The following is a 6,641-nucleotide window of genomic DNA, read 5'->3' as shown; positions in this document are numbered from 1 at the left end:
AATTACAAACCGTTTGTTAGCCTCAGGGGCCGGGGCGGGGCGGGGGGAGCGAAGTGGGCGCGCTCTAGTGCACGCGCGCCTACACAAAATGCATGAGGAGTGAGTTCCTCTATTTGAGCTGGGGGACCCGAAGAAAGTGTGTATGGGGCAGTTGGGAATGGAATGCGCAGGTACGTTGTGCTTCACCCAGTCCCTCCTTCCCCAGGGCGTTCTTTCTCAGGGAATGGTTTACCTTGAAGACAGGAGGGGAGAGGTCAGGGTAGAGTGTCATCTTTTGTATATGATTCCTGAATTTGTGATTTAGTGATGGTGGATGTGAATGTGTCCCCTCTTCCTAAAACGGCTCCTCTGTCGGGTATCTTCAAAGTTTCTTTACTCCCTACTCCCTACATTCAGATACAAATGTTATCTCAAGAGGACTTACCTGATTACACTTCTTCCCACCCCATACCTGCCCCCCCGCTCCCCCCCCACCCGCCCCGACACTTCATGGCTCCTTTGTTGTTGTTGTTGTTGTTGTGTTAGTCGCTCAGTCGTGTCCCACTCTTTGAGACCCAATGGACTGTAGCCTGCCAAGTTCCTCTGTCCATGGAATTCTGGAGGCAAGAATACTGGAGTGGGTTGCCATTCCCTTCTCCAGGGGATCTTCCCAACCCAGGGGTTGAACCTGGGTCTCCTGCATTTCAGGCAGATTCTTACAGAATTGCAGTCAGAGCCACCAGGGCTCCTTAAACTGACTCTGTACCTGCTTAGAACAACAGTATTTGTATTTTAAGGTTTTTGCTTTTTTTGGTCCTTCTAGGTCTTTGCTGCAGCAAGGGCTCAGCAGCTGCAGTTCAGGGGCCCCATTGCCCTGCGGATGTGGGATCCCAGTTCCCTTCAGTTCAGTTCAGTTCAGTTGTGTCCTACTCTTTGCGACCCCATGGACTGCAGCAAGCCAGGCCTCCCTGTCCATCACCAGCTCAAACTCAAACTCATGTCTATTGCGTCGGTGATGCCATCCAACTATCTCATCCTCTGTCGTCCCCTTCTCCTCCCGCCTTCAATCTATCCCAGCATCAGGGTCTTTTCCAATGGGTTGGTTCTCCCCATCAGGTGGCCAGAGTATTGGAGTTTCAGCTTCAGCATCAGTCCTTCCAATGAATATTCAGGACTGATTTCCTTTAGGATAGACTGGCTGGATCTCCTTGAAGTCCAAGGGACTCTCAAGAGTCTTCTCCAACACCACAGTTCAAAAGCATCAATTCTTTGGCACTAATCTTTCTTTATAGTCCAACTCTCACGTCCATACATGACTACTGGAAAAACAACAGCTTTGAGTAGTCGGACCTTTGTTGGTAAAGTAATGTCTCTACTTTTTAATATGCTGTCTAGGTTGGTCAAAACGTTTCTTCCAAGGAGCAAGCGTTTTTTAATTTCATGGCTGCAGTCACCATTTGCAGTGATTTTGGAGCCCCCCAAAATAAAGTTTCTCATTGTTTCCATTGTTTCCCCATCTATTTGCCATGAAGCAATGGGACCGGATGCCATGACCTTAGTTTTCTGAATGTTGAGTTTTAAGCCAACTTGTTCACTCTCCTCTTTCACTTTCATCAAGAGGCTCTTTAGTTCTTCCCTTTCTGCCATAAGGGTGGTGTCAACTGTGTATCTGAGGTTATTGATATTTCTCCCAGCAATCTTGATTCCAGCTTGTGCTTCATCCAGCCCAGCATTTCACATGATGTACTCTGCATATAAATTAAATAAGCAGAATACAATATACAGCCTTGACATACTCCTTTCCTGATTTGGAACCAGTCTGTCGTTCCGTGTCCAGTTCTAACTGTTGCTTCTTGACCTTCATACAGATGTCTTAGGAGGCAGGTCAGGTGGTCTGGTATTCCCATCTCTTTAAGAATTTTCAACATTTTGTCGTGATCCACACAGTCAAAGGCTTTGGCATAGTCAACAAAGCAAAAATAGATGTTTTTCTGTAACTCTCTTGCTTTTTCAATGATCCAACCTGTGGCCCCTTCATTGGAAGGCAGATTCTTAACCACTGGCCCACCAGGGAAGTCCCTATATTTTAAGTTTCTGTCAACTGACTGTGACTTTGTGGGTGCACTACCCTTCTTTCTGTCATTGTGTGTGTCTGTGTGTTTCATAGTAAGAGTCAGTCAGTTCAGTCGCTCAGTTGTGTCTGACTCTTTGCGACCCCATGAACCACAGCACTCCAGGCCTCCCTGTCCATCACCAACTGCTGGAGTCTACCCAAACCCATGTCCATTGAGTCGGTGATGCCATCCTCTGTCGTCCCCTTCTCTTCCTGCCCTCAGTCTTTCCCAGCATCAGGGTCTTTTCAAATGAGTCAGCTCTTCGCATCAGGTGGCCAAAGTATTGGAGTTTCAGCTTCAACATCAGTCCTTCCAGTGAACACCCAGGACCGATCTCCTTTAGGATGGACTGGTTGGATCTCCTTGCAGTAGAAGGGACTCTCAAGAGCCTTTTCCAACACCGCAGTTCAAAAGCATCAATTCTTCAGGGCTCATCTTTCTTTATAGTCCAACTCTCACATCCATATATACTGGAAAAACTATAGCCTTGACTAGACAGACCTTTGTTGACAAAAATGCAAAACTCTGTGTGTCAGGGAGGGGGGTGAACATGGTGCATTTCTGTGACCATGTGTGTGATTGTGTTATTGTGTGTGACATTTGTGATGCTATGAGAATGTGCTATAATAGAAAGTGACTGGTGGAGAGTGGAGGAAGAGTGTGGTATGATAGTACAAGAGAAATGGTGAGGACTAGGCTAATGGATGTGGGTTTGTGCAAGGAATTCTGCTTGGTGGTATGTGATTAGAAAGCACCTACTGTGTGCCAGATGCTGTTGCTGTTTGTTGTGCTGGGATAGACCCAGAAGAAAAATTAACTTTAAAAATGGAAAATCAAAAATCAGAGTAGAAGGGCAAATTCAAGAGACCTATTATATGTGTATTTGGATAACAAAGAGATATCTGGATCAACCCAAAGCAGTGAAGAGTACCAAAGATGGAAACTACAGGGTTAACACATAATACTATTTTCTTTTTTATTATTTATTTATTTATTTAAGCTGCCCCATGTTTTTGTTGTGGCATGTGGGATCTAGTTCCCTGACCGGGAATTGAACCCTTGCCCCTGCATTGGGAGTTCAGAGCCTTAGCCACTGGACTACCAGAGAAGTCCCAGTATTTTATTATTTAATTCTTGCCAAAATACAAAGTACTATTTAAGCAAAAATAAAAACAATGTAGTCACGGTTTTATATATATATATATATATATATATTTTTTTTTTTATGGAGCAAAGGTGTTTTAATCAATATAAAAATATGGAATGCTTCAGGAATTTGCGTGTCATCCTTGCGCAGGGGCCATGCTAATCTTCTCTGTATTGTTCCAATTTTAGTATATGTGCTGCCACAGCGAGCACTTATATATTCTTAATACATAAATTAACAGATATAGAAGCGAATTGTATGACAACAATGGCACAAAGGCCAGGAGAAGAGAAGTAAATAGAAATAAACTATTGTAAAGGTTACAGTATTCTGTGGGAAGTAATGTAAAATCCCCTATCCAATATCCATTTGGTGTCAATCAAAACATACCATTGGCCATGATTTAGTTTTTAAAAAAGTGATATATTTATGCATATACCAGTTACTGTATATACAATAAAGAAATGGGGAAGAGGAAAATGAAAGACTAGATAAAACTAGTACTACAGTAGTCAGGATATAGTAGAGCCAAATTGCATTTTTCTAATTGAGAATGTCCTCTTGGTAGGTAGGAACAGAATTTTGGAGTAAAGTAGCAGGATTCTGTTTTAGTAGACACCTCTCTGTTGCTGGAACATACCAATTGTATCTTCATCCTTCATTTCCAACTGTGTAGGTGAGTGTGACTCATTGATTGGCTGCCCATCAAATCATATTCTGATCTGCCTTATTGACAAACTCAGTCATTCACTATAGACTTTCATTAGTTTACTAAATGGTCGTATGCCTCTTAGTCCTTTAAAAAAAATACTTCTCTGTTTATCTGGCTGCATCAAGATTTAGTTGTGGGCAAATGAACTTTTTAGTTGTGGCTGGCGGGCTTAGTTGCTCCACAGCATGTGGGATCTTAGTTCCCTAACCAGGGATCAAACCTTCATCCTTCCCATTGCAAGGCGGATTCTTAATCACTGGACCACCGAGGACGTCCCTATGCTTCTTAAAGTGCACCACCTGCCACCTTCAAATTAATCTGATCATTGTTCTCAGCCTTGGCTCCCCACTCGGCCTTTTTGTCAGCCATGGCGAGAATGAGAGTCTCCTCAGCTGCTGCTTCACTGGATCCACACCAAACACACACACAGGCGGCAACAGGAGCAGCAGCAGAAGCTGCTCGTAGCTTTGAGCTTCACTCCTTCTTTTTCTTATATCCCCAAGCTGGGCAAACTCAGGTGCTCTCTCCTTTGACACTAGTAGGAGATTTAAACCACACAAGCCTCTGCCATAAACACTCCACGCCAGTTTCCTTTCCTTGCTTTCACAAGCCATTTGCAGACTTTCTTGGGATGCCTGCTTTGCATTTCCTAGAAAGCTTCATTGTGTGAGTGAGAAAATGTTCATATCTTTTTGGTGTGTGCGTGCGGCCTCATCCGTCTCAACATCCTAACCAAATTTGGGGTTGGGGTCCATTCTGTATTTGCCAATTTTAATAGGAATAGACACCAATGTCTTTTTTCACAGGTGACATAATCATCTCTGTAGAAAATTCAATGGAACCTCTAAATACTCTAGTAGAAATACTAAGTGAGTTTAGCAAGGTGTCAAGCTACAAGATACAAAAATCAATTGTATTTCTTACATACAGTTGGAAATTGAAATTTTAAAAAATACCAATTAAAATGCATCAAAAACTCTGAAATACTTAGGGGTAGACCTGACAAAAGATTTTGTTACCTATATCTTAAAAATACAAAACATTACTGACAGGAATTTAAGAAGAGCGATATTATGTTCATATTGTGTTGCATAGTTATGAGATTCACCACTATAAAGATGTCAATTCTCCCCAATTTATCTATACATTGAATATAATCTCAGTGAAAATGCCAGATAGATTTTTTAGCAAATGAACAAATTCCTTCTAAAACTCTTCTTGGTGTTTGAAATGAAAAAAAATTGTATATGAATGTATATAGCAGCTTTAGTTGTAACAGACAAAAGTTGGAAAAGCCATATGTCCTTCCATGAGTGAATGGCTAAACAAACTATAGTATGTTCACATGGAATTCTACTCAGCGATAAAAAGGAATGAATTACACATGTAACATGTATGAATCTCCAGGGAATCATGCCGAGTGAAAAAGTCAGTACTCCAATACATACTTTATAATTTCATTTATGTAACATTCTTGAAAGGTAAAATTACAGAAATGGAGAACAGATTAAGGTTGCCAGGTCTTAAGGAGAGGGTTTCGGGAAAGAGAGAAGTGGGTGTGGCTATAGAAGGACAACATGAAAGATTCTTATGATGATGGAAGTATGTTGAGAGTATCAATGTCAGTGTTCTGATTCTGTGTATAGTATTGCAAGATGTTACCACTGGGGGAAATTGGATAAAAGGTATATGGGATCTCCCTGAATTATTTTTTAAAACTACATGAGAATCCAGAATACTGGAGTGGGTTGTCATATCCTCCTCCAGGGGATCTTCCTGACCCAGGGATCTAACTCTAACAAACTCTTGCATTGGCAGGTGGATTCTTTACCACTGTGCCACCTGGGAAATATTCTTGCCTGAAGAATCCCATGGAGAGAGGAGCCCGGCGGGCTATACTCCATGGGGTCACAAAAGAGTTGGACACAACTGAGCGCGTGCGTGCATGTGCACACACACACACACACACACACACACACACACACACACACGAGAATCCAGAATTACTTCCAAACAAAAAGTTAAAATTTAAGAAAGCTAGGCCAAAAGAAAACAAATTCTAAGGTGGTATAACAAAACCCAACTGCTTTATAAATGTAAATTTACTAAATATGTCAAAGAGTAAGACTATCATTTATTTTAAAAATAAATATTATTTAATGAGACATACTTTAAAAATAAAACAGTTAAAAGTAAAAGCATAGAAAAAGATAATGCACTAGCCAAAAGAAGCATGGTGAAGCTATAGTAATATCAAAACAGACTAAGACAAAAACCAATATTATAAATAAAGAGTAAACTGCATAATTTCTTTTTAAAAAGTATTTATATTTATTTGGCTATGCCCGATCTTTGTTGTGGCATGTAGGATCTAGTTCTCTGACCAGGGATCGAACCCAGGTGCCCTGCATTGGGAGCACAGTGTCCTACCCACTGGACCATCAGGGAAGTCACAAATTACATAATTTCTTATTGGATCAATTTAACAGGAAGCTAGTACAACTCTAAATATGTATCATCAACAAGAGACCTTTAAAATATATAAAGCAAAGCTTTACAGAAATAAAAGGAGAAATAGACAAATCTACAAGTATAAAAAATGAAATCAGAAAAAAAAAATAAAATCAGGAAGCTAAATGGACATAGAACCAACTCTGTTCTCTTCTCATCTTTTAATTATTTATTAGCA

The 6,641-nt window shown here is 40.9% G+C and overlaps 1 non-coding gene across 1 annotated transcript; it reads right to left on the bottom strand.

The window, feature by feature from the left end:
• Nucleotides 1-3,345: 3,345 nt before the first annotated feature.
• Nucleotides 3,346-3,452, bottom strand: LOC122693041. Its single transcript, XR_006340839.1, has one exon. It is a non-coding gene; the product is annotated as a U6 spliceosomal RNA (small nuclear RNA).
• Nucleotides 3,453-6,641: the final 3,189 nt, after the last annotated feature.

The sequence above is a fragment of the Cervus elaphus genome, chromosome 4 (assembly GCF_910594005.1).
Source record: "Cervus elaphus chromosome 4, mCerEla1.1, whole genome shotgun sequence".
NCBI lineage: Eukaryota > Metazoa > Chordata > Mammalia > Artiodactyla > Cervidae > Cervus > Cervus elaphus.
This window is presented reverse-complemented; position numbering and strand designations above follow the sequence as displayed.